We start from the raw sequence: 27,487 nt of genomic DNA, 5'->3' as shown, positions 1-27,487 counted from the left end.
GGAGAATGGCATTGAAATATGTATAATATCATATATGAAACAAGTCACCAGTCCAGGTTCGATGCATGATACTGGATGCTTGGGGCTGGTGCAATGGGACGACCCAGAGGGATGGTACAGGGAGAGAGGAGGGAGGAGGGTTCAGGATGGGGAACACATGTATACCTGTGGTGGATTCATTTTGATATATGGCAAAACCAATACAATATTGTAAAGTTCTCTGTGGGAGAGGGTGGGAAGATTTGGGAGAATGTCATTGAAACATGTGAAATGTCATGTATGAAACGAGATGCCAGTCCAGGTTCAGTGCACGATGCTGGATGCTTGGGGCTGGTGCGCTGGGAAGGCCCAGGGGGATGGTATGGGGAGGTTGGGAGGGAGGAGGGTTCAGGATGGGGAGCATGTGATTTTTTTTTAAAAGTAATAAAGAGAATTAAAAAAAAAAAAAAAAAAAAAGAAAAAAAAAAAAGAAGAAAAAGACAGAAAAAAAAAAAAAAAGAAAATTAAATTAAAAAAAATTAAAATTGTGTAAAGATAAAATTTTTTCAAAAAAATCACTAAAAAGAACCAGTTCCTATTTATTAAGCATCTCTCTAATAAAGTACAAAAAGAATGTCATAAAACTTAGAAATCCTTAATCATAAATATAAAGCTTAAAAAAAGTTTATTTGCCCTACAGTGACCCAGGCAATACCCAATATTTCAACATCAGTGTTAACCCACACACACTGGAGATGTTAAATGTTTCAGTGTTTTTAAAAGTACACAGGTCTCCCACACTGCAGACAGACTCTTCACCAACTGAGCCACCAGGGAAGCAATGCAGGGACCTAGGTTCAGTTCCTGGGTTGGTAAGATCCCTTGGAGAAGTGAATGGCTACCCAGTCTGGTTTTCTTGTCTGGAGAATTCCATGGACAGAGAAGCCTGATGGGCTACAGTCCACGGGGTTGCAAAGTGTAGGACACAACTGAACAACTAATACCTTAGTACAGAGACAACATTTTTGCTCCATAATATAAACAATAAAAAGAGCTTAAAAATATATTTGTAATAGAGAGAGAATCTGATGTTTGCTGACAACTTTCAAACTATTCCTAAGAGCAAGCTGAGAACATAGGTGAAACCTCCTTTGGAATAATGAAAAAAAGGGCTTCCATTGTGGCTCAGATGGTAAAGAATCTGCCTGCAATGGGGGAGACCTGAGACCCGGATTCGATCTCTGGGTTGGGAAGATCTCCTGGAGAAGGGACTGGCTATCCACTCCGGTATTCTTGCCTGGAGCTTTGGAGCAGATGGGAAGCTAAAACCCAGCATTGACACGCAGCACAGCTGGGAGCTCTGATGTCAGCCCCACCATCTAATCACAATAAAAGCACAGCCAGCCTTCTTTCCCTGTTATTTAAGCCACTTTTGGACTAGCTTAACAAGCCTGCCCTGCTCTTCCCAGAAAGCCTCAGTGCATGACTAACAAATCTTTTCATACCTTCTCATTTAGCATCGTCACTTTCTATATCTAAACCAAACTTGGGGGGTTCAGGTGGGGTGTCCATCTCACCTCTGGGGACTGATCGCAGCAATATTTATTCTTGAATTGATGGCAGCAGATTGTTATGATTTCACTCTCAATTTAAAGTAAATAAATTTAATGATACAAGTGGATAAAAATGTTTATTCACTGTTGTAAAGGATTCATAATAAGGACTTTAATAAGGCCTAATATGTAAACTTATTTCGGAGGGAGGAAGTGGGAAAACCATCTGTAGATGTGTAAGTTCTTACAGAATTCTTGGGGGGAATTCCCCGGCAGTCCGGTGGTTAGGATTTGGCACTTTCACTACCGTGGGCCTAGGTTCAATCTCTGATCAGGGCCAAGATTCTGTAAGCCACGTGGTGCAGCCAGAAAAACAAAGAACTCTTGGGATTCATTTAGACATACTTTCCAATGGATCTACTTCAAAAATTCTCCCCCAAGTAAGGTAATTTTTTAAAGGAGCTATCTACAATCTTTCCTGGGAAACCACCAAGTGGCTACGTGCTCTGCAACTCTGGCAACCAGAGCACTACCTGAAATGACAAGGACTAATGTGTAACCTTGGGCAAAAACCGCTTGGTGCCTCAGCTTCTTCTACTATATGTGCAGGGTTGCGCAACATGTCCAAATCTTTGCGACAACATGAACTATAGCACACTAGGCTCCTCTGTCCATGGGATTGCCCAGGCAAGAATACTGGAGCGGGTTGTCATTTCCTACTCTAGGGGATCTTCCCAACTCAGGGATTGAATCCGTGTCTCCTGGGTCTCCTGCATTGGCAGGTAGATTCTCTACTGCTGAAAAACCTGGGAATCTCTTCTTCTACTGTTCAGTTCAGTTCAGTTGCTCAGTCGTGTCCGACTCTTTGCCACCCCATGAATCGCAGCACCCCGGGCCTCCCTGTCCATCACCAACTCCTGGAGTTCACTCAGATTCACGTCCATTAAGTCAGTGATGCCATCCATCCATCTCATCCTCTGTCGTCCCCTTCTCCTCTTGCCCCCAATCCCTCTGAGCATCAGAGTCTTTTCCAATGAGTCAAGTCTTTGCATGAGGTGGCCAAAGTATTGGAGTTTCAGCTTTAGCATCATTCCTTCCAAAGAAATCCCAGGGCTGATCTCCTTCAGAATGGACTGGTTGGATCTCTTTGCAGTTCAAGGGACTATCAAGAGTCTTCTCCAACACCACAGTTCAAAAGCATCAATTCTTCAGCGCTCAGCTTTCTTCACAGTCCAACTCTCACATTCATACATGACCACAGGAAAAACCATAGATTTGACTAGACAGACCTTTGTTGGCAAAGTAATGTCTCTGCTTTTCAATATGCTATCTAGGTTGGTCATAACTTTCCTTCCAAGGAGTAAGCGTCTTTTAATTTCATGGCTGCAGTCACCATCTGCAGTGATTTTGGAGCCCAGAAAAATAAAGTCTGACACTGTTTCCACTGTTTCCCCATCTAGTTCCCATGAAGTGATGGGACCAGATGCCATGATCTTCATTTTCTGAATGTTGGGCTTTAAGCCAACTTTTGCACTCTCCACTTTCACTTTCTGCCATAAGGGTGGTGTCATCTGCATATCTGAGGTTATTGAGATTTCTCCCAGCAATCTTGATTCCAGCTTGTGCTTCTTCCAGTCCAGCATTTCTCATGATGTACTCTGCATAGAAGTTAAATAAGCAGGGTGACAATATACAGCCTTCACATACTCCTTTTCCTATTTGGAACCAGTCGGTTGTTCCATGTCCAGTTCTAACTGTTGCTTCCTGACCTGTATACAGATTTCTCAAGAGGCAGGTCAGGTGGTCTGGTATTCCCATCTCTTTCAGAATTTTCCACAGTTTGTCGTGATCCACACAGTCAAAGGCTTTGGCATAGTCAATAAAGCAGAAACAGATGCTTTTCTGAAACTCTCTTGTTTTTTCCATGATCCAGAGGATGTTGGAAATTTGATCTCTGGTTCCTCTGCCTTTTCTAAAACCAGCTTGAACATCAGGAAGTTGATGGTTCACATATTGCTGAAGCCTGGCTTGGAGAATTTTGAGCGTTACTTTACTAGCACGTGAGATGAGTGCAATTTTGTGGTAGTTTGAGCATTCTTTGGCATTGCCTTTCTTTGGGATTGGAATGAAAACTGACCTTGAATGAAAACTGACCTTTTCCAGTCCTGTGGCCACTGCTGAGTTTTCCAAATTTGCTGGCATATTGAGTGCAGCACTTTCACAGTATCATCTTTTAGGATTTGAAAGAGCTCAACTGGAATTCCATCACCTCCACTAGCTTTGTTCGTAGTGATGCTTTCTAAGTCCACTTGACTTCACATTCCAGGATGTCTGGCTCTAGGTCAGTGATCACACCATCGTGATTATCTGGGTTGTGAAGATCTTTTTTGTACAGTTCTTCTGTGTATTCTTGCCACCTCTTCTTAATATCTTCTACTTCTGTTAGGTCCGTACCATTTCTGTCCTTTATCGAGCCCATCTTTGCGTGAAATGTTCCCTTGGTATCTCAAATTTTCTTGAAGAGATCTCTAGTCTTTCCTATTCTGTTGTTTTCCTCTGTTTCTTTGCATTGATAGCTGAGGACAGCTTTCTTATCGCTTCTTGCTATTCTTTGGAACTCTGCATTCAGATGCTTATATCTTTCCTTTTTGCTTCTCTTCTTCTCACAGCTATTTGTAAGGCCTCCCCAGACAGCCATTTTGCTTTTTTGCATTTCTTTTCCAAGGGGATGGTCTTGATCCCTGTCTTCTGTACAATGTCACGAACCTCATTTCATAGTTCATCAGGCACTCTATCTATCAGATCTAGGCCCTTAAATCTATTTCTCACTTCTACTGTATAATCATAAGGGATTTGATTTAGGTCATACCTGAATGGTCTAGTGGTTTTCCCTACTTTCTTCAATTTAAGTCTGAATTTGGCAATAAGGAGTTCATGATCTGAGCCACAGTCAGCTCCTGGACTTGTTTTGTTGAGCTTCTCCATCTTTGACTGAAAAGAATATAATCAATCTGATTTCGGTGTTGACCACCTGGTGATGTCCATGTGTAGAGTTTTCTCATGTGTTGTTGGAGAGGGTGTTTACTATGACCGGTGCACTTTCTTGGCAAAACTCTATTAATCTTTGCCCTGCTTCATTCCGTATTACAAGGCCAAATTTGCCTGTTACTCCAGGTGTTTCTTGACTTCCTACTTTTGCATTCCAGTCCCCTATAATGAAAAGGACATCTTTTTTGGGTGTTAGTTCTAAAAGGTCTTGTAGGTCTTCATACAACCGTTCAGCTTCTTCAGCATTACTGGTTGGGGCATAGGCTTGGATTACTGTGATATTGAATGGTTTGCCTTGGAAACAAACAGAGATCATTCTGTCGTTTTTGAGATTGCATCCACGTACTGCATTTCGGACTCTTTTGTTGACCATGATGGCTACTCCATTTCTTCTGAGGGATTTCTGCCCGCAGTAGTAGATATAATGGTCATCTGAGTTAAATTCACCCATTCCAGTCCATTTGAGTTCGCTGATTCCTAGAATGTCGACATTCACTCTTGCCATCTCTTGTTTGACCACTTCCAATTTGCCTTGATTCATGGACCTGACATTCCAGGTTCCTATGCAATATTGCTCTTTACAGCATCGGACCTTGCTTCTATCACCAGTCACATCCACAGCTGGGTATTGTTTTTGCTTTGGCTCATCCCTTCATTCTTTCTGGAGTTATTTCTCCACTGATCTCCAGTAGCATATTGGGCAGCTACTGACCTAGAGAATTCCTTTTTCAGTATCCTATCATTTTGCCTTTTCATACTGTTCATGGGGTTCTCAAGACAAGAATATACTCTAATAATACTATCTACTTCATAGAATTATTACAAAAATGATATGAGTTAATATTTAGAAATGGCTTAGAAGAGTGCCTAGCCTATGATAATCTCCATATATCCATTTGATAAGCAGCTGCAAGAACATTTAGGTATATTGGTTCAATGTGATGCTTCTGGACTATCTATTAAAATAGACAATAGCCTCTCCTTTCTCTGAAAAATTACTGCATTAGTATGGAGTCTCCTTATTGCCAAATTCAGACTTAAATTGAAGAAAGTAGGGAAAACCACTAGACCATTCAGGTATGACCTAAATCAAATCCCTTACAATTATACAGTGGAAGTGAGAAATAGATTTAAGGGACTAGATCTGATAGACAGAGTTCCTGATGAACTATGGAATGAGGTTCGTGACATTGTACAGGAGACAGGGATCAAGACCATCCCCAAGAAAGAAATGCAAAAAAAGCAAAATAGCTGTCTGAGGAGGCCTTACAAACAGCTGTGAAAAGAAGAGAAGTGAAAAGCAAAGGAGAAAAGGAAAGATATACCCATTTGAATGCAGAGATCCAAAGAATAGCAAGGAGAGATAAGAAAGCCTTCCTCTGTAATCAGTGCAAAGAAATACAGGAAAGCAATAGAATGGGAAAGCCTAGAGATCTCTTCAAGAAAATTAGATATACCAAAGGGTTATTTCATGCAACGATGGGCACAATAAAGGACAGAAATGGTATGGACCCAACCGAAGCAGAAGATATTAAGAAGAGTTGGCAAGAATACACAGAAGAACTACACAAAAAGATCTTCATGACCCAGATAACCACAATGATGTGATCACTCACCTAGAGCCAGACATCCTGGAATTCAAAGTCAAATGGGCCTTAGAAAGCATAACTATGAACAAAGCTAGTGGAGGTGATGGAATTCCAGTTGAGCTATTTCAAATCCTAAAAGTTGATGCTGTGAAAGTATTGCACTCAATATGCCAGCAAATTGGAAAATTCAGCAGTGGCCACAGGACTGGAAAAGGTCAGTTTTCATTCCAATCTCAAAGAAAAGCAATGCCAAAGAATGCTCAGACTATCACAAAATTGCACTCATCTCACACGCTAGTAAAGGAATGCTCAAAATTCTACAAGCTGGGCTTCAACAGTACATGAATTGTGAACTTCCAGATGTTCAAGCTGGTTTTAGAAAAGGCAGAGGAACCAGAGATCAAACTGCCAACATCTGCTGGATCACTGAAAAAGCAACAGAGTTCAGAAAAACATCTATTTCTGTTTTATTGACAATGCCAAAGCCTTTGACTGTGTGGATCATGACAAACTGTGGAAAATTCTGAAAGAGATGGGAATACCAGACCACCTGACCTGCCTCTTGAGAAATCTGTATGCAGGTCAGGAAGCAACAGTTAGAACTGGACGTGGAACAACAGACTGGTTCCAAATAGGAAAAGGAGTACGTCAAGGCTGTATATTGTCACCCTGCTTATTTAACTTATATGCAGAGTACATCATGAGAAATGCTGGGCTGGAAGAAGCACAAGCTGGAATCAAGATTGCTGGGAGAAATATCAATAACCTCAGATATGCAGATGACACTACCCTTAAAGCAGAAAGCGAAGAACTAAAGAGCCTCTTGATGAAAGTGAAAGACGAGAGTGCAAAAGTTGGCTTAAAGCTCAGCATTCAGAAAACTAAGATCATAGCATCTGGTCCCCATCACTTCATGGCAAATAGACGGGGAAACAGTGGCAGACCTTATTTTGGGGGGCTCCAAAATCACTGCAGATGGTGACTGCAGCCATGAAATTAAAAGACACTTACTCCTTGGAAGAAAAGTTATGACCAACCTAGATAGCATATTCAAAAGCAGACATATTACTTTGCCAACAAAGGTCAGTCTAGTCAAAGCTATGGTTTTTCCAGTGGTCATGTATGGATGTGAGAGTTGGATTATAAAGAAAGCTGGGCACCAAAGAATTGATGCTTCTGAACTTTGGTGTTGGAGAAGGCTCTTGAGAGTCCCTTGGACTGCAAGGAGATCCAACCAGTCAATCCTAAAGGAAATCAGTCCTGGATGTTCATTGGAGGGACTGATGTTGAAGCTGAAACTCCAATACTTTGGCCACCTGATGTGAAGAACTGACTCATTGGAAAAGACCCTGATGCTGGGAAAGATTGAAGGTGGGAGGAGAAGGGGACGACAGAGGATGAGGTGGTTGGATGGCACCACTGACTCGATGGACATGAGTTTGAGTAAGCTCTGGGAGTTAGTGATGGACAGGGAGACCTGGCGTGCTGCAGTCCATGGGGTTGCAAAGAGTCAGACACAACTCTCGACCGAACTCAACTGATGGAGTCTAAATATGTTGGTCCCATGTACTTCGTGTGATTAGTAATCTCTCCAAATGGGCTCTAAGCACCTTGAGGCAGAGGTCACCCCCACAGCGCCCCACTGTGCCTGCCACGCACTTTCCATGCCACATCGCCTAGGTGTCCTCAGCAGTGCCTCCATGAGACATACTTTTTTTGAAAAGAAAAGTTTTCTAAAGTAGTCTCTAAGTAAAGAATGTTCAACAATCATTCATGCAGAGTCCACAGACAGAGGCCAACCTAACTAGGATCAGAGCAATGGAAAATAAAACACTCCGACTTAACTACTTTCAATCAGAAATCAGAGGCATTATTACCTTCATTTATTTACATTCTGCCTAGTAATATAAAGGAGCTCAGGTGGCTTCCTATAAATACATAGAGATATAACTATTAAATAAAACACAAAACTAGAAAAATATGCATTAAAAGATCAACATTAGGAGTAGGGTAATGGAACACTTCCACACAGCAGATATGGTCTATATACCGGCTAAAACAATGCTTTTCCCGGCCACCATCTATAGGGGGTGTGTCTTTAAGAACAACTTGGAGCAGTCCAACAGTGAGTTTTAAAAGAAGGCTCTCATGAAACTCCATTTAAAAAATGCCGATGACATCACACCACAACAGGATTCAAAGAAAACAACTGTGTAAGGAGCCAAAGCATGACTGTCCCAAGTACAAACTAAACCAAGGATAGGACATGGAACAGCTACGGAAACAGACCGACTGCATATCACTCGAACAATCCTTTACAAGCATCACTTCCCTTAACCGGCTCTTGAAAGAAGTTGTTTGGCGAAACATTTCTGGCTGTATTCTTAGCCAGTGTGGTCTGTGTTGATTATCAAAGGTAGATCCATATTCTTGACAGATCAAAGAACAAAGCAGGCTGATTATAAAAACCGAGGTGCCAAATCAAAGATCTCACCATGCATGGCCATCTCACACAGGGGTGGGAGATGAGCCATGGGATGCCCCTGGCAAGCAATAGCAGCACTTCTCTTAGAGAATGACTTTGGGAGAGGTCCAGTCTAAAGTACAAGTGATTGATCACACTGCCAATTCTAGACCATAAAGCACAGGCAATATAATTTTAGGCCAGGAACTTTCCATGGGACTTGCTAACAGTCACCCTACCTGGCCAGCAGCTACACAATTTGCAGGGCCCAAGACTGGGGTGGAGAGGGCGTGGTACTTGGATCAGGAGGGTAAGATGGCCCTGCTGAGTCGCCCACCTAACCCTCTCAGTTCAGTTCAGTTCAGTCGCTCACTCGTGTCTGACTCTTTGCAGCCCCATGAATCACAGCACGCCAGGCCTCCCTAACCCTCTAGGGTGCTGCCAACCTAGTGGGCAATGGAATGATCACCATGCTGTGCCACCCAAAGACACCCTAGGGCACGTGGGGCTGGAGAGTAGTGGGGCAAAAACCCATCCCTGGGAGGCAAGCAGGAGGCAAGCTTCCATGTGAGCTGAGGCTCTGAGGCCCATGCACACCCACTGTCTCATCAGACTTCACTTACAAAATATATATTCAAAGATAAAAATTATTAAGACGTTCAAGACAGTGACCTTGGAGCATTAAACCCCAAGTTCATATAGGGTCTTTCTGAGTTCAAGGCCCTGTGTGATTATGATAAGTCCCTGCCTATGAAGCTGCCTCCAACAGGCATAAAAAGATCTGCAAAATGTTCTTACAAAGCATCTGATTTTGAATGATAAGCCTGATCAACAAACTATCAACTGAATGAGTTAAAAAAGACATTCCTTGGTCACATTTACAATTCTCTACCATATCAAACATAGGACACACTGGTTTAAAGTTACCACCACCACTACCTAAAAAAATGACATATCTAGAGTTTTTGCACTAATTACAAAATCAAACTTATTATTCCTATTCTGACTGTGGTAGACTGATAACTGATTAGGGACTCCTTACCAAAATTCCTTTAAGCAATCCATGTATATTTATTTTAAAAGTTGGAAAGTACACTTTTCATTTGAAAGCTACTATTAATATATCAGCCCAATTAATTGTTATATTAATATAACAATTAATATACTCTTACGTTTATATTCCAGGCTTTTGACATTATGGAAAACAAGAATAATTTGATCAGACTAATAAGCTTTTTAAAAATTTTATTTAGTTTCGGCTGTGCTGGATCTTCATCGCTGCTCGGGCTTTTCTCTAGTTGCAGCGATTGAGGGCTATTCTCTAGTTGCTGTACGTGGGCTTCTCACTGCAGTGGCTTTTCCTGTTGCAGAGCACGGGCCCTAATGCACTTGGGTTTCAGCAGTTGCAGCTCCTGGGCTCTAGGGCACAGGCTCAATAGTTGTAGTACACAGGCTTAGTTGCTCCGTGGTGTGTGGGATTTTCCTGGACCAGTAATTGAACCCATGTTTCCTGCATTGGCAGGCAGATTCTTTACCACCTAAAATCTATTTTTTAGGAAAGCCCCAGACTACGAGGTTTTAAAACTTTTCAGGAAAATGATATGCAATTTATAATAGATCCTGGGAATTCCCTGGTGGGCCAGTGGTAGGACTCCCTGCTTTCATTGCCGAGAGCCTGAGTTCAATCCCTGGTGAGGGAACTAAGATCCCAAAAGGCGCATGGCAAGGCCAAAAATAATAATAATAATAATAAAATAAAATAGTTCTTGCCTCTGTAGAAAACAGAATTGAGAGGAATACAAGCAGAAACAGGTAAATTAATTAAGAAGTTACTGCAATAGTTCTGGGATAGAGCAATGGTAACCTCGACTGGCAAAGAGAAGATGGAAAGAGAAATGGACAATCAATAGAACTTCTTGCTAACAACTGAATATGAGAATAAAGAAAAAGAATAAACTAAGAGTAATGCCTGAGTTTCTGGTCTGAACACCCGGATAAACCAAGGTGCTATAAAGCTAGAGATTTAACTGGGGAGAAGGAACAGAAATCAACCCCCATTTTTGGAAATGTTAAGTTTGTGAAGGCTATGAGACCTCCAAATGGAGTCAAGTAGGGAACGGAAAATGCAGATCTGAAACTCAGAGGTCTAGGTTGAGTATAAATTTCTGACGTTATGAGCATACAACTGGTATTTAAAACCACAGAAGAAAATGCCATCATCTCATGAAATAATGTAGTAAAAGATGAGGGTCAGGCCTAAGTCTTGAGGAACACCACCACATAAGATCAGCTGCGCAGAGAGGGAAGATCCTGTCAAAAGTGGGTGAAAGGGAGCAGATTGTGAGAATGGAAGAAAACTAGAGGATGGGGTGTCAGGAAAGCGAAGGAGTGAGAGGGGGTCTTAGATAATGACTACAGAAAAGGCTCAAGAGAGCCTGGCAACTTGCAATGCACCAGTGGTGTGGGGGAGGCAGCTGGGAGAGCAGGTGGGAAGGGCAGAGATCTGTACAAAGACAGGAGGGAGTACAGACAACTTTTCAGAAATTTTGTTGAGAGCTGGTGTCTGGAAGCGTAGCTAGGGAGACTGTGGGACCAGGGAAGGATTTTTAAAGATTAGAAATTCTAGAGCTTGTTTATATTGTAATAAAAAGGATCCAAAGAGAGGCAATGACTAAAGCAACAGATCCTTGAAGACATGAAAGGAAATGATAGGGTTGGGGGTCAGTCAGTTGATTACAACAAAGGGACAGAAGGACAAGAGAGGCAGGAGTATTTAAAAGGGAATGATTGTAACAATGGACCGCAGAGTCCAAGCTGGAAACGGAGAGGAACAGCCAGGAAGTGACTAATGTAAATGAGAGAGTGAGAAAGAGTCAGAAGTCTTAATGAGTTCCAGACAGCATCGCAGGGAGACTGTCAGAAAGAGGTCATCTTGACGAACAGGATGAGGTTTGGAGTTGGTGCACTTTCTGGTGATGATAAGGCTCAGAGAAGACAAAAGGGTAAGAGAGATGGCCAGAGTAGGAGATGCTCAGAGTAGTAAGAAACAGCTCCTCAAGAGATGGCATGCACCTGGGGACCTCCTAAAGGTGACTGTGGTCAACAGGGATATGAAGAATGAAAGGGTAAATCCAGATACTCTTCAAGAGTAAGGGACAAACAAGTTCTCTGGCTGCATTCCCCAGGGACACAGCTACTTAATGGGCTCCCTGGAGCTTCGTAGGGTGTCACAGCAATGCTTATGGGAAGGCAGCACCTACTGAGAATTTCACAGCTCAATTTCCACGTTTGTATTAGGTAAATTATACCTTAGAGCTTCAGAAAGCTTTCATTTTTACTGTAAAAATTTTAAAATCCCCCTTGTTTCAAAACGTTTAACTAATGAACTTTAACAAAGTGTAGCAACATTCTACCAACCCTCAACGAATATATTCAACCAATACTTACTGGGTTCCCACTATGTCCCAGGCGCTTTTTAGATCTTAGGGAAGATTTATACTTTAGTGGGAAAACCAGGAAAGAATAAACATACAAGGAAGAAATAATATCTTTTCAGCTATCAACAGTAGGGAGAATACAAACTAGAGCAATGGAGATCAGCAAATAATGGGGTTAGTGGTTGCATGCGCCACTGCAAAGTTAGCTGACATGGGCGTTCACTGTGTTTGTGTTCATTTTTGTGTACTCTGACTTCTAAGACCAGCAATCTTTCCATTCAACATTAGTACACTAAATACCTTGAGGGGTATTTAGTTCCCTGGCAGTTCAGTGGTGAAGACTCCATGCTTCCAAGGCAGGGGGTGTGGGTTCGATCCCTGGTTCGGGAACTTAGATCCCACATACCACACAGTGCAGCCAAAAAATAAAAACAAAACACAAGTACCTTGAAATCTTGTATAGAACTGATTATTTCATTTTCGGCTGTGCTGGGTCTTCACTGCTGCTCGGGCTTCTCTCTAGTTGCAGTGTGCCGGCTTCTCACTGCCATGGCTTCTCTTGTTGCAGAACATGGCTTTAAAGCACAAGCTAAGTAGTTGCGGTACATGGGTTTAGCTGTTCTAAGGCATGTGGGATCTTCCCAGATCAGGTACTGAAAGCGTGTTTCCTGCATTGGCAGGCGGATTCTTTACCACTGAGTCACCAGGGAAGCCCCAGAATTGATTATTTAAAAAACAAAAAGGAAGGTCAATGAATTTGAAAGAAAAAGTATCGGGACTCCCCTGGTAGTCCAGTGGCTAAGAATCTGCCCTCCAATGCAGGGGATGAGGCTTCCATCCCTGGTCGGGCACTAAGCCTGCAGGCCACAGCTACAGAGCCCATGCGCTCTGGAGTTCCTGCGCCACAATTAGAGAGAAGCCCCGAGTCTCAATGTGTGCCTCAACTAAGACCCGATGCAGTCAAAAATAAAAATAAACTAATATATTTTTTTAAAAAAGAATAAGTATCCACATTCAATGAATAATGTTGGTCATCTGTAGAGTTATACACTCTGTATCACAGGCTCTCCGTCCAGGAAAACTTTCAAGATGCAGGAAATGCTCAAGGTTTCCAATTAAGGTTTTGAGGTTGTCCCCTCATGTCTAAAGTATCACTGTTAGCATGTGACAGCACTCTCCAGTGAAGGGAGTGACTCAACCAATCCAATGTGTCTGTCACTTATATGCCTAATCGTGGAGGGAGGCGTGTTTCAGCTCAATGACTAAAGCCATCATGGTCAACACATCCATTGAGTTGATCCTATAATCCCTGGGCACTCTTGTGGGGATAGTCTGTCTCTGCACAGGCAGAAAAATACATTAACAACTCAATCCACTTAAACATTCTAACACCCCAGCATTTATATACTCACCGAAACTCAATAAGCTGACATGATATCCTTATTGGATACAATGCTCTTGAGAGTTTGGTTAGTTTCTCTTCGGAGCCATATCACTGTCAAATGACTGCTCCCTAGATCTTGAAGTTCCAAGTTCTGGGAGGACCTACCTTCCTGTTTGCACTCACTCTCTGCTCTAATGTTTATAGTTCCCACATGGGATTCTGTTCAACAGTTCACCTGCTAGCCACTAAATACTTACCACTACATTCTAGGTAGTGTGTTAAGCAATGAAAACCTAAAGACGGATAAGGCACAGCTCTGCATTTAGTCAAACGATCCTATAAAAAGATAATGTTAGATAAAATGACAGAGTAGAAGCTTAGAGGCAGGGCACTTGGCCTTACTGCAGGATATCTGCCAGATGAGTTTGCACTTGAGATGGGAAGGCTACATAGAGGTAGCCAGGTAAATAAATAGGGAGAAGGGTAATCAACGGGCAGAGTGAACATACCATACAGAAAACCAAGGAGACAAAATAGTGAATCATGCAGAAACGCTGTAAACAAAGTGCAAGGAAGCTAATGGCAGAAGCTAAGGACCTAAGCTTATCCTGGAGATAATGGAGAGGGATGGAGGGTCTTAGCTGAAGGGCAGCACAATTAAGTCTGTCCACAAGAGATCCCTCTGGCAACACCTGGGAGGGTAGTCCAGAGGGGAACATGACTAGCATTAGGGAGACCAACTAGGAGGCTCCTGCAGTCATCTGGACTTAAAAAGATTGGCAGCTAATACAACGGAAAGAAGAGATGGATTCAGAAAAAGAAGGTGAACACTGGGAGGACTCCAGTTAAATCCATGGAGGTGGGGTGAGGAAAAGGAAGGATTCTAAGATGATGTTCAAGTTTTAGTCGTAGGTGTCTGAGAGAAAGGCAAACGGGACAGTGGGAAACTCTGAGACCATGGCCAGTGGACTGAAGCAGAGGCACAGTTTGGAAAGGAGAGACACATGGAGCTGAATTTTAAGAACAGGAAGTCTAACTTGCTTCTGGACATTCAGTGGGTAACAGTCTGCAGTTCAAAGAACTGGAGATATATTTGGGAGTCACCATTTATTTAATAAATCTTTATCAACTGCTTTATCTGCCAGATATGAATTGCAATAAAAAAAAAAAAAACTAGATGCGATCACTAAAGATGAGCATGATGAGACCAGCAGATGGCTGAGAGCAGAACCGAAGGAAAAATCAATATTAGGGCACAGGCTGGTGCTGGGGGAATGCTTAGAACAGACAGTGAAGAGAGATGAGAATCAGAAGTAATGTCACAAAGAAAAAGGAAATAAGATTAGAGCGGTCAACAATGTAAAGGAAGCAAAGAAGTCCAGAGAGAAAGACATGAAATAGGTCAGTTGATTTGGCAACCTCAGGTGTGTGTGTGTGTGAAAGTTGCTCGGTCGTGTCCAACTCTTTGCGACCCCATGGACTGTGTAGCCCACCAGGCTTCGCTCTCCGTGGGATGCTCCAGGCAATAGTGGAGTGGGTTGCCACGCCCTTCTCCAGGGGATCTTCCCAACCCAGGGATCAAACCCAAGTCTCCAGCACTGTAGGCGGTTTCTTTATTGTCTGAGCATTTATTAAGGTGTCAAATACATGACAGGAGGCAGAAGTCAGATCACATTGACTTAAGACGTGAGAAGTGCTAAAATAGAGCAAGGAAGAGAACTGTTTACAGTGAAGGGAAATCAACTATTTGAGATCTCCTCCTACAGCTTATCTTTCATAATTCATTACTGATATGGTGGTTAATTTTATGTGTCAACTTGGCTGAGCCACCAACTGGGTCAATAATCTTTGTTGAAAGACTATTGTGAATGTTTTTATGAAGGTGTGTTTTTTGATGAGATTGCCAATGAAACTGGCAGAGTCTGAGTAAAGCAGATTATCTTCCCTAAATGTTAGGTTCAGTCACTAAGTTATGTCAGACTCTGCGACCCCATGGACTGTAGCATGCCAGGCTTCCCCATCTGTCACTAACTCTGGGAGATTGCTCAAACTCATGTCCATTGAGTCGGTGATGCCACCCAACCATCTCATCCTCTGTCACCCCTCCCTCTGCTCCTGCCTTCAATCTTTCCCAGCATCAGGGTCTTTTCCAATGAGTCAGCTCTTTGCATCAGGCAGCCAAAGTACTGGAGCTTCAGTTTTAGTATCAGTACTTCCAATGAATATTCAGAGTTGATTTTCTTTAGGATTGACTGATTTGATCTCCTTGCAGTCTAAGGGACTCTCAAGAGTCATCTTCAGCACCACAGTTCAGAAGCATCAATTCCACAGCATTGTTTTCTTTATGGACCAACTCTCACATCCATACATGACTACTGGAAAAAACATAGCTTTGACTATACAGATCTTTGTCGGCAAAGTGATGTCTTTGTTTTTTAATACGCTGCCTAGGTTTGTCATAGCTTTTCTTCCAAGGAGCAAGCATCTTTTAATTTCTTGGCTGTGGTCACTGTACACAGTGATTTTGGAGCCCAAGAAAATAAAGTCTGTCATTGTTTTCATTTTTTCCCCATCTATTTGCCACGAAGTGATGGGACCAGATGCCATGATCTTCGTTTTCTGAAAGTTGAGTTTTAATCCTGCTTTTCACTCTCCTCTTTAACCTTCATCAAGAGGCTCTTTAGTTCCTCTTTGCTTTCTACCATCAGGGTAGTATCATCTACACTTCGCATGATGTACTCTACAGATGGGATTCACAGGTAGTGCTAGCGGTAAAGAACCTGCCTGCCAATGCATACGAGATGATGGTTAGATCCCTGGATCAGGAAGTTCCCCCGGAGGAGGGTATGCCAACCCACTCCAATATTCTTCCCTGGAGAATCCCACCGAGAAGCCTGGTGGGCTACAGTCCACAGGCTCGCCAAGAGTTGAACATGACTGACACACTCTGAACATGACACACTCTGAATATGACACATGCACACACTCTGCATGTAAGTTAAATGAGCAGGGTGACAATATACAGCCTTGACATACTCCTTTCCCAATTTTGAACCAATCTGTTGTTCCATGTCCTGTTCTAACTGTTGCTTCTTGATCTCCATACAGGTTTCACAGGAGGCAGGTAAGGTGGTCTGGTATTCCCATCTCTTTAAAAATTTTCCACAGTTTGTTGTGATCCATACAGTCAAAGGCTTTAGTGTAGTCAGTGAAGCAAAAGCAGAGTTTTTCTGGAATTCTCTTGCTTTTTCTATGATCCAACAGATATTGGCAATTTAATCTCTGGTTCCTCTGCCTTTTCTAAATCCAGTTTGTATATTTGGAAGTTCTTGGTTCATGTACTGTTGAAGCCTAGCTTGAAGGATTTTGAGCATTACCTTACTAGGATGTGAAATGAGTGCAATTGTACAGTAGTTTGAACATTCTTTGGCATTGCCCTTCTTTGGGATTGGAATGAAAACTGACATTTTCCAGTCATGTGGCCATTGCTGAGTTTTCCAAATTTGTTGGTATATTGAGTGCAGTACTTTAATAGCATCATCTTTTAGGATTTGAAATAGTTCAGCTGGAATTCTGTCATCTGCATTAGCTTTGTTCTTAGTAATGCTTCCTAAGGCCCACTTGACACTTCAAGATGTCTGGCTCAAGGTGAGTGACCACACCATCATGGTTATCCAGGTCATTAAGACCTTTTTTGTACAAACCTAGACAGAGTATTAAAAGGCAAAGACATCACTTTGAGGACAAAGGTCCATAGAGTGAAAGCTGTGTTTTTTCCATTAGTCCATGTACAGATGTGAGAGTTGGACCATAAGGAAGGTTGAGCACCAAAGAAATGATGGTTTCAAACTGGTGCTGGAGAAGACTCTTGAGAGTCTTCCCTTGGACTGCAAGGAGATCAAACCAGTCAATTGTAATGGAAATCAACACTGAATACTCATTGGAAGGACTGATGCTGAAGCTTAAGCTCCAATACTTTGGCCACCTGATGCAAAGAGTCAACTCACTAGAAAAGACCCTCATGTTGGGAAAGACTGAAGGCAACAGGAGAAGGGGGCATCAGAGGATGAGATTGTTACATAGCATCACCAACTCAATGGACATGGATTTAAGCAAACTCTGGAAGATAGTGAGGGACAGGGAAGCCTGGCGTGCTGCAGTCCATGGCGTTGCAAAGAGATGGACGTGACTTAATGACTGAACAACAACCCCAAAGTGGTGGAGACCACTGTGTGATTCATTTACTTAAAATATCCATGCGCCCATCCATTTATCCTGCTGGTCCTGTGTCTCTGGACAATTCTGACTAAAACAGATTTTGGTACCAAGGGTGCTTCTTTCTAGAACAGAATCTTAAGGATGAATTTTCTGAATTGGTTCTGGAATTTGGGGAATTGGCTCTCCACTCTGATTAGATTTAAAGCACTAATGACCATTTAGTAAAGAGAGCACTGATAGTCCCTGGCAAAATGTGGCAACAGAGATATACAAACCATCACCAATGAATATCCCTAATCAAACAGTTACAAAAGGAGGAGTTTGGGATGACCATGTATATAACACTTTTGAACATTTTTTGTCAAACTAATGAGGAAAATGATGTAGGTTAATTTGCTCCTATAGTCACTAGACAAAGTCAGAAAGAATGGGATGAGCTCAGGGATTCAAATTCCCAACTCAAGAGCTCATAAATGACCAGAAAACTTCTTCCCTGAAAGGGGTACTTATCTCCTATAGCCATAGAGCTGAGACTGCGAAAACCAAACCCAAACCTCTCATCCTGAGACTGGCTGGATTACACAGCAATTTGAATCTGCAACTTCACAGGTGCCTACTATCAAAGGTGGGGCGCTGAGCGTAATGAGGGCCATGCAGGAAGCCTGAGAGAGCTGGGCATGCGAGCCCCTACGACTGAGTTTCCTCTGCCAGGATAAGCATACCCCAGCCTGGGATTAACCCTGCTTTGCCCGGAAACATCAATGGACTCGCCTGAGGCAGCTGCCGTGAAAGACACTGAAGAGTGTCCTCAGCACCCAGCCCAACCACTCCTCTTTGGTTCTGGACTGATCACTAGCCTCAAGGCACAGAAGCTTCCTACAGGTACAGAGTATGACCCATGAAGAGATGCACTACGCTCCAAAAGAACTACTTGATTTTTCTAATTCACACAGATAGAAGAATCGATGCTTTCAAACTGGAGCATCGATTACAGAGCAACTCAAATTGCTCTGTAATCCAGCCAGTCTCAGGATGAGAGTTTTGGGTTTGGTTTTCGCAGTCTCAGCTCTGTGGCTGTAGGAGATAAGTAACCCTTTCAGGGATATGTTAGAAAAGACTCTTGAGAGTCCCTTGGACCGCAAGAAGATCAAACCAGTCAATCCTAAAGAAAATCAGTCCTGAATATTCACTGGAAGGACTGATGCTGAAGCTGAAGCTCCAATACTGTGGTCACCTGATGCAAAGAGCCGACTCACTGGAAAAGACCATGATGCTGGGAAAGACTGAAGGCAGGAGGAGAAGGTGATAACAGAGGATGAGACAGCTGGATGGCATCACCGACGCAATGGACACGAGTTGGAGCAAGCTCCAAAAGATGGTGATGGACAGGAAGGCCTGGCATGCTGCAGTCCATGGGGTCCCGAAGAGTTTGGACACAACTGAGTGACTGAATAACAACAGACAGAAATCCAAGGAACATGTGTAGAATGGATACTAAGTATGCAGAACAATGGTGGTAGGAACACAAAGCTGAATCAGGCCAAATTGGTTGATAAGAGCCCATTAAACAGATATTCTGCATTTAATGTTGCAATTCAAGAGCATTAGAAACAGCGCTAACAGTCTGTATTGGTCCCTTGGCTAAAACATGGGCCAAAAGTGGCCCACAGAAAATGAGCTTGAAATGCCGGATCTGCCTTGGTTTAATGAAGAGGAAGGGATTCAAAGGCTCAGGGAAATTGGAAAGTTAGAGGGAATTTGTCTTCTTTTTAATTAATTTTACTGTAGTTGCTCTACAATGTTGTGTTAGTTTCTGCTATAGCACAAAGTGAATCAGCTACATGTTTACATATACCCCCACTTTTCTGGATTTCCTTCCCATTTAGGTCACCACAGAGCAATGAGTAGAGTTCCCTGTGCTGTATGGTAGGTTCTCATTAGTTACCTATTTTATACATAGTATCAATAGTGCATATACATCGATTCCAATCTCCCAATTTGGATTGTCATTTAAGACAAATCACCCATCCCCAGGTCCAAAAGACATGCCTTTCTGAATAACTATGAGAAAAAAATTTGTGAGGAGAGCCCCAGCATCCTTGAAGAGTCCTGGGACCACTCTCAGTAGGCCAGAACTTACAGAGCGAACTGCTAACACTGATGTGATGTTCCCTAACGGCAATGGAAGGAACTGGATCCAAGTGGCAGGACTCAGCTGCCAAAGGCAAGTGCATTTCCATGGCAACAGCAGAGGGAAAGCAGTAGCCAGAATAGTCTGACTCAGAGACAGGCAGCATTGGCTAGTTGATCATAGTGTTCCTGGAAATGATATACGTGGGCAGCCCACCAAATTCTTATTTGATCTGTGTAAGCAGAAAAGTTCTAGGTCACATGAATAAAAGTCTAACTTGAATCATAAAAATAGAAAGTCACATCTCCTCCATCAATTCCCATACTTAAATCAGTTGAATAAAGACAAGGCCGCAGGGTCCAAACTAGCATAAGTTAAGAAATGAGTTTGAATGAAGGTGTTTTAAGTAGCAAGCCATTAGCTTTATGTATTAGATGTGTTTCAGGAGGTAGAATTTTTCAGATTTCACAAAATTAACACAACGCATATACTATATATTATACAACAGCCCCAGTCGGATGTAAGACAGCACCCCACAATCAAACATATAACATGTTTCTTTGGTGAAACATACGATTATTTTTCCAAGTGGATCACAATTGAAATAATCTATTACTAGTTCAGGTCAAATTCTGCAGCCAAAAGAGTATGTATCAAACTTAGGAAAAAACTTTCTGTTTTCAGAGCTTTTGGGATTTCAGAATTGCTGATAAAACTGTGGACCTATAATTTGAAATGAGAAATTGCCCCTCAGCATTTTCTGTTCTGAAATCCATATACAAATCAGCATCATCTTTGCTTATTATTAAAATATTCTCTAATTTCTCTAGTATATAAAGTTCATCAAGCCTTACCAGGGTTCTTCTATATTTGCATTCACTGGGGGTGGGGGTTTGGAATAAATTCCAAACAGATGAAAGTGATCCAGACCAAAAGTCCCTACGAGTTAAGAGACAAGAGCTGGAACTCCTGCTCGAGGCAGGCAGAAAGGCAGCGGGGCTACAGAACCTCTGCCAGTGGGGTGGAAGGGCCAGGAAAGATGCCAGTGAGGAGCTTTGGTTTGAACATTTTGAGCCTGTTTGGACATCCTGTAAGGCAAGCCTGCCAGGAGTCTAACTGCAGAAGGATCTGTACAGCTTCCAGGGAGAAACTCAGCCCAAGTGAGGAGGGAAGGCTTAGTGGCTTGGTCCACATGAGGGGCAAGGAACATTTGTGAGCCTTATACGGTGTCAGACACTTGGATAAATGGATTCATGCTGTGTCCTAGCCAGAGGGAGCAATACCAGAGTGAGAAACTACAAGAATCACACCATTCACAAGCCCTAGGGAGGAGTAGGGCACAATTCTGCATCAGCAGTGAGGAAGGCTTCAACATGGCAGCTTCGTCCTCTAGGTTGGAGTCGGCAGCATCAAGGCACAGGGCTCTTGGCACAAATGTGACCACAGACACAGGACACTGGTGGATGCCCTGGGACAGTTAAAGGATTCTTTGCAAACATTTAAGACATCCTGGAAACCTCTGAAAAAGTGGTTAGAGACTTTGAAGCAGAAATTCTATAATAATGCAGCAAGTGAAAGTATTAGTCATTAGGACACTCAGTCATGTCAGACTCCTTGTGACCCCATGGACTACAGCCCACCAGGCTCCTCTGTGCATGAAATTCTCCAGGCAAGAATACTAGAGTAGGTTGCCATTCCCTTCTCCAGGGGATTGTCCTGACGCAGGAACTGAACCTGGGTCTCCTGCATTGCAGGCAGATTCTTTACCATCTGAGCCACCAGGGAAGCCCATAATAATGCAGAGTGGTTGCAAATATATGCTTTGCAGTTTTGAGTCCCAACTCTACTACACATTAGCGAAATGATTTTGCACATTACACAACCTGTCTGATTCTTAGTTTCTCCATCTGTAAAATTAATAAAAATAGTAATTACCACACAGAATTGTAAGGAGATGAAATAATGCATATAAATTGGTTAGCAAAGGCAAGGCACATGGTACAGACTCAATTAATGAGAGCAGAACAAAAGAAATAACATGAACTTAGTTTTATATCCAAACTTCTAAGTTACACTTGGTTGAAAAGAGAAAGATATATATACCTGTATCTATATCTAGAAAGATAATGGGTTAATTAATTCAAAATTTCCTCCTAACTACTCACTTTCTCTCTACCCTTCTTAACCATTTAGGAGATCTCAAATATTTGCATTTTAACATACTTTTCTCTTAGGAAGCTGAGTCCTTTACTTATGATTCCTAGCAATATCCTTCAGAGGAGGGTATATAGCAATTATGACCTGGATGTGAATAACTGTAGGAAACAGGCTGGTATAGGGTCATCCAAGTTCTCACTGAAGCTTAGCCTACAATAAAGCACCTTTATCTTTTCAAGTGTTATCTGGAAGAAGCACAGGGTTAAGTTTACATAACTGCATGCTGACGTTCAATGTTTGGAGAGAAAAGAATACATTTCTTAACTTTGATAAAAAGCATTTAAAAAATGACTTTAAATTGCACATAACAAACTCACCAGATCCCAAAGTATTATAGACTATCACAGTCTCAGTACAGACCATGTTCACTGCAAATTCATCAACATTTGTTTAGTTGATTACAGCACAGTACTAACAAGCTTAAGTCATGGATTTCATTCTATGGGTCAATCTCATCTACAACAATAAATAACCCAGGCTCAGCAAAGACATATTGTATCTCTAACCCCAATTAGTTAAACCCACAGGACTGGAAAAGGTCAGTTTTCATTCCAATCCCAAAGAAAGGCAATGCCAAAGAATGCTCAAACTACCGCACAATTGCACTCATCTCACATGCAAGTAAAGTAATGCTCAAAATTCTCCAAGCCAGGCTTCAGCAATATGTGAACCGTGAACTTCCTGATGTTCAAGCTGGTTTTAGAAAAGGCAGAGGAACCAGAGATCAAATTTCCAACATCCTCTGGATCATGGAAAAAGCAAGAGAGTTCCAGAAAAACATCTATTTCTGCTTTCTTGACTATGCCAAAGCCTTTGACTGTGTGGATCACAATAAACTGTGGAAAATTCTGAAAGAGATGGGAATACCAAACCACCTGATCTGCCTCTTGAGAAATCTGTATGCAGGTCAGGAAGCAACAGTTAGAACTGGACATGGAACAACCGACTGGTTCCAAATAGGAAAAGGAGTACGTCAAGGCTGTATACTGTCACCCTGCTTATTTAAATTATATGCAGAGTACATCATGAGAAACCCTGGGCTGGAAGAAGCACAAGCTGGAATCAAGATTGCTGGGAGAAATCTCAATAACCTCAGATATGCAGATGACACCACCCTTATGGCAGAAAGTGAAGAGGAACTCAAAAGCCTCTTGATGAAAGTGAAAGTGGAGAGTCAAAAAGTTGGCTTAAAGTTCAACATTCAGAAAACAAAGATCATGGCATCTGGTCCCATCACTTCATGGGAACTAGATGGGGAAACAGTGGAAACAGTGGCAGACTTTATTTTTCTGGGCTCCAAAATCCCTGCAGATGGTGACTGCAGCCATGAAATTAAAAGACGCTTACTCCTTGGAAGGAAAGTTATGACCAACCTAGATAGCATATTGAAAAGCAGAGACATTACTTTGCCAACAAAGGTCCGTCTAGTCAAGGCTATGGTTTTTCCAGTGGTCATGTATGGATGTGAGAGTTGGACTGTGAAGAAGGCTGAGCGCCGAAGAATTGATGCTTTTGAACTGTGGTGTTGGAGAAGACTGTTGAGAGTCCCTTGGACTGCAAGGAGATCCAACCAGTCCGTTCTGAAGGAGATCAGCCCTGGGATTTCTTTGGAAGGAATGATGCTAAAGCTGAAACTCCAGTACTTTGGCCACCTCATGCGAAGAGTTGACTCATTGGAAAAGACTCTGATGCTGGGAGGGATTGGGGGCAGGAGGAGAAGGGGACGACAGAGGATGAGATGGCTGGATGGCATCACTGACTCGATGGACGTGAGTCTGAGTGAACTCCCGGAGTTGGTGATGGACAGGGAGGCCTGGTGTGCTGCAATTCATGGGTCGCAAAAAGTCAGACACAACTGAGCGGCTGAACTGAACTGAAGAACTAGGTACAATGTATCACAGCTGTTGGAAATCTATTCAAGCCACAGGCTCTGACAGCAGATCAAAGGTATTACAAAAGATCCTAATTTCTTAGGAGACTCTGAGTTTGGACGGGAAGAAAAAAAAATAGAATTCACTGAAAGAGAATTTATCAGTGAAACCATCTTTCTCTTCTTGGATAAAGGCCTAATGGAACCAAGGTAAAGTTATAAATGAATAAACAATTATAGCAGCCCAAGTCAAGTGAAGTCACTCAGTCATGTCCAACTCTTTGTGACCCCATGGACAGTAGCCTACCAGGCTCCTCCATCCAGGGAGTTTCCAGGTAAGAGTACTGGAAGGGTGCCATTTCCTTCTCCAGGGGATCTTCCCAACCCAGGGATTGAACCCGGGTCTCCTGCATTGCAGACAGACGCTTTATTGTCTGAGCCACCAGGGAAGCCCTTTATATATGGCAGCCCACATGCATTCAAAAAGATTTTATAAATAGAAGCTTAACAGCAAAGATATAAAGGTCCCAGGAAAAGATGACAATTTCTCAATTTAGGCACTACAAATAGTCACAAAGGCAGAGGAACCAGAGATCAAACTGTCAACATCCACTGGATCATCGTAAAAGCAAGAGAGTTCCAGAAAAACATCTACTTCTGCTTTATTGACTATGCCAAAAGCTTTCACTGTGTGGACCACAACAAACACTGGAAAATTCTTAAAGAGATGGGAATACCAGACCACCTGACCTGCCTCTTGAGAAATCTGTATGCAGGTCAGGAAGCAACAGATAGAACTGGACATGGAACAACAGACTGGTTTCAAATAGGGAAAGGAGTACATCAAGGCTGTATATTGTCACCCTGCTTATTTAACTTATATGCAGAGTACATCATGAGAAATGCTAGGGTGGATGAAGCACAAGCTGGAATCAAGATTGCTGAGAGAAATATCAATAACCTCAGATATGTAGATGACACCACCCTTATGGCAGTGAAGAGGAACTAAAAAGCCTCTTGATGAAAGTGAAAGAGGAGAGTGAAAAAGTTGGCTTAAAGCTCAACATTCAGAAAACTAAGATCATGGCATCTGGTCCCATTACTTCATGGGAAACAGATGGGGAAACAGTGGAAACAGTGTCAGACTATTTTGGGGGGCTCCAAAATCACTGCAGATGGTGATTGCAGCCATGAAATTAAAAGACGCTTACTCCTGGGAAGGAAAAGTTATGACCAACCTAGACAGCATATTGAAAAGCAGAGACATTACTTTGCCAACAAAGGTCCGTCTAGTCAAGGCTATGGTTTTTCCAGTGGTCATGTACGGATGTGAAAGTTGGAATATGAAGAAAGCTGAGTGCTGAAGAATTGATGCTTTTGAACTGTGGTGTTGGAGAAGACTCTTGAGAGTCCCTTGGACTGCAAGGAGATCCAACCAGTCCATTCTAAAGGAGATCAGTCCTGGGTGTTCATTGGAAGGAATGATGCTAAAGCTGAAACTCCCAATACTTTGGCCACCTCATGCGAAGTGTTGACTTATTAGAAAAGACTCTGATGCTGGGAGGGATTGGAGGCAGGAGGAGAAGGGGACAACAGAGGATGAGATGGCTGGATGGTATCACCGACTCGATGGACATGAGTTTGGGTGAACTCTGGGAGTTGGTGATGGACAGGGAGGCCTGCTGCTGCTGCTGCTGCTAAGTCGCTTCAGTTGTGACCAACTCTGTGCGACCCCATACACGGGAACCCACCAGGCTCCCCCGTCTCTGGGATCCTCCAGGCAAGAACACTGGAGTGGGTTGCCATTTCCTTCTCCAATGCATGAAAGTGAAAAGTGAAAGTGAAGTCACTCAGTCGTGTCCAACTCTTAGCGATCCCATGGACTGTAGTCCACCAGGCTCCTCCGTCCATGGGATTTTCCAGGCAAGAGTACTGAAGTGGGGTGCCATTGCCTGGCGTGCTGCAATTCACAGGGTCGCAAAGAGTCGGACGCAACTGAGCGACTGAATTGAACTGAACTGAAGAAATAATAACAGGGAACCCCACTGGATAGGGTGATTGGAGAAGGCCTCTCTAAGGAAATGACAGTTAGGCTAAGGCCTCACTGATGAAAATGAGACAGCTCTGGGCAGTTCTGGGGACAGAGCACATCAGGGATCAAGTGCAAAGGACCTGAGACGGGAATGAGTGTCGAAGAGCAGAAAGATGGCTGCTGCCGCCGCTAAGTCACTTCAGTCATATCTGACTCTGTACGACCCCACAGACGGCAGCCCACCAGGCTACCCCATCCCTGGGATTCTTCAGGCAAGAACACTGGAGTGGGTTGTCATTTCCTTCTCCAGATTATGCATGCATGCTAAGTTGCCTCAGTCGTGTCTGACTCTGTGTGATCCCATGGACAGCAGCCAACCAGGCTCCTCTGTCCACAGGAATCTCTAGGCAAGAACACTGGAGTGGGTTACCATTTCCTTCTCCAAGAAAGATGGCAGCATGGCTTGGATATAGTGAGCAAGGGGCAAAATTTGAAGTCAGAGTGACAGGCAGAAGCCAGATCATGTAGAGATCTGTAGGCCACAGGAAGAAGTTGGAATGTCATTCAGGATGCAATGAGAAGCCATTAAGAATTTCAAACAAGAAAGCTACATGAACTGATTTGCATTTTTATAAAAATCATTCTTGCGGTTGTGTAAAGAAGGAACTAAAAAGACGCAAGGGGGAAATGGGAAGACCAGCTGGGAGACTACTGTTAACCACAGTAACAGCCAAGAAATGACAGTGATTTCGATCAAAAATCTAGGAGTAGACCAATCGGAAAAAAGTAGGTGAGGGAAAAAAAAAGTGGGTGAGTCCTAGAGGTATTTTGGAAATGGAAGAACTGAATGGATGTGGGGACTGAAGGATAGGAAGTTAATTACGGTGGATCCTAGGTTTCTGGGTTGAGCAATTAGATGGATGATGGTGCCATTTATTGGAGTGGGTGGTGCAAATTACTGAGATTTCTTCTTCATGTTCTGTGTATTCAAGCCTACCTAAAGCTTACCAAAGACATTCCAATTGCCAAATTCAGTGAATCCTTGAAGTGTTCACACTCTTCATCTAACACAGTTAAAACTCCCTTAAAACTTCACACTCTGTTTCCAAGACAGCACTCTTCTGGTTCCTCTCTTACTCGAGTCTCCTTCTCAGGTTCCATACACCCCAGAACTCTGTTCTTGGCCTTCTAGTATTTCCTTCAAGGACTCTCTCCCTTGCTGACCTCATCCAAGCAACCCATAGCTTTAACTACTACCCACATAAAGCCTCCCAGGTCCATATCTCCTTCCAGAACTTTCTTCTCACCCACCCAACTGAAACATCTACCCAACTGTCCCATTTCTATTGAGATATTTCAGCAGCATCTTAAACTCAACATATCCAAAAGTAACTTCATCATCCTCTTCCTCCAACACTCCTTTTCCCTCATCCCATATTCTTCATCTGTGAAAAGCATAACTTTGCAGAACTATGCCCAGCTTCCTAAGCATGAAACTTAGGATCATCTTTTAAGTCCACATCAAATCAATTTCCAAGCTCCATCAAATTTACTTTGTAACAAGT

The 27,487-nt window shown here is 42.7% G+C and overlaps 1 protein-coding gene and 1 pseudogene across 2 annotated transcripts in view; one reads left to right on the top strand and one right to left on the bottom strand.

The window, feature by feature from the left end:
• The window catches only part of MPZL1 (myelin protein zero like 1), an 82,176-nt gene that overhangs the window by 52,187 nt on the left and 2,502 nt on the right, over nt 1-27,487 (bottom strand). The gene's annotated exons all lie outside the window — the stretch shown is intronic.
• The window catches only part of LOC147377120 (uncharacterized), a 48,368-nt pseudogene that overhangs the window by 18,690 nt on the left and 2,191 nt on the right, over nt 1-27,487 (top strand).

This window comes from Bos grunniens, chromosome 3 (genome assembly GCF_055505025.1).
Source record: "Bos grunniens cultivar Pamir isolate PY7600 chromosome 3, Bosgru_T2T1.0, whole genome shotgun sequence".
NCBI lineage: Eukaryota > Metazoa > Chordata > Mammalia > Artiodactyla > Bovidae > Bos > Bos grunniens.
The sequence above is the reverse complement of the archived record's forward strand: the minus strand, read 5'-3'. Positions and strand labels throughout refer to the sequence as shown.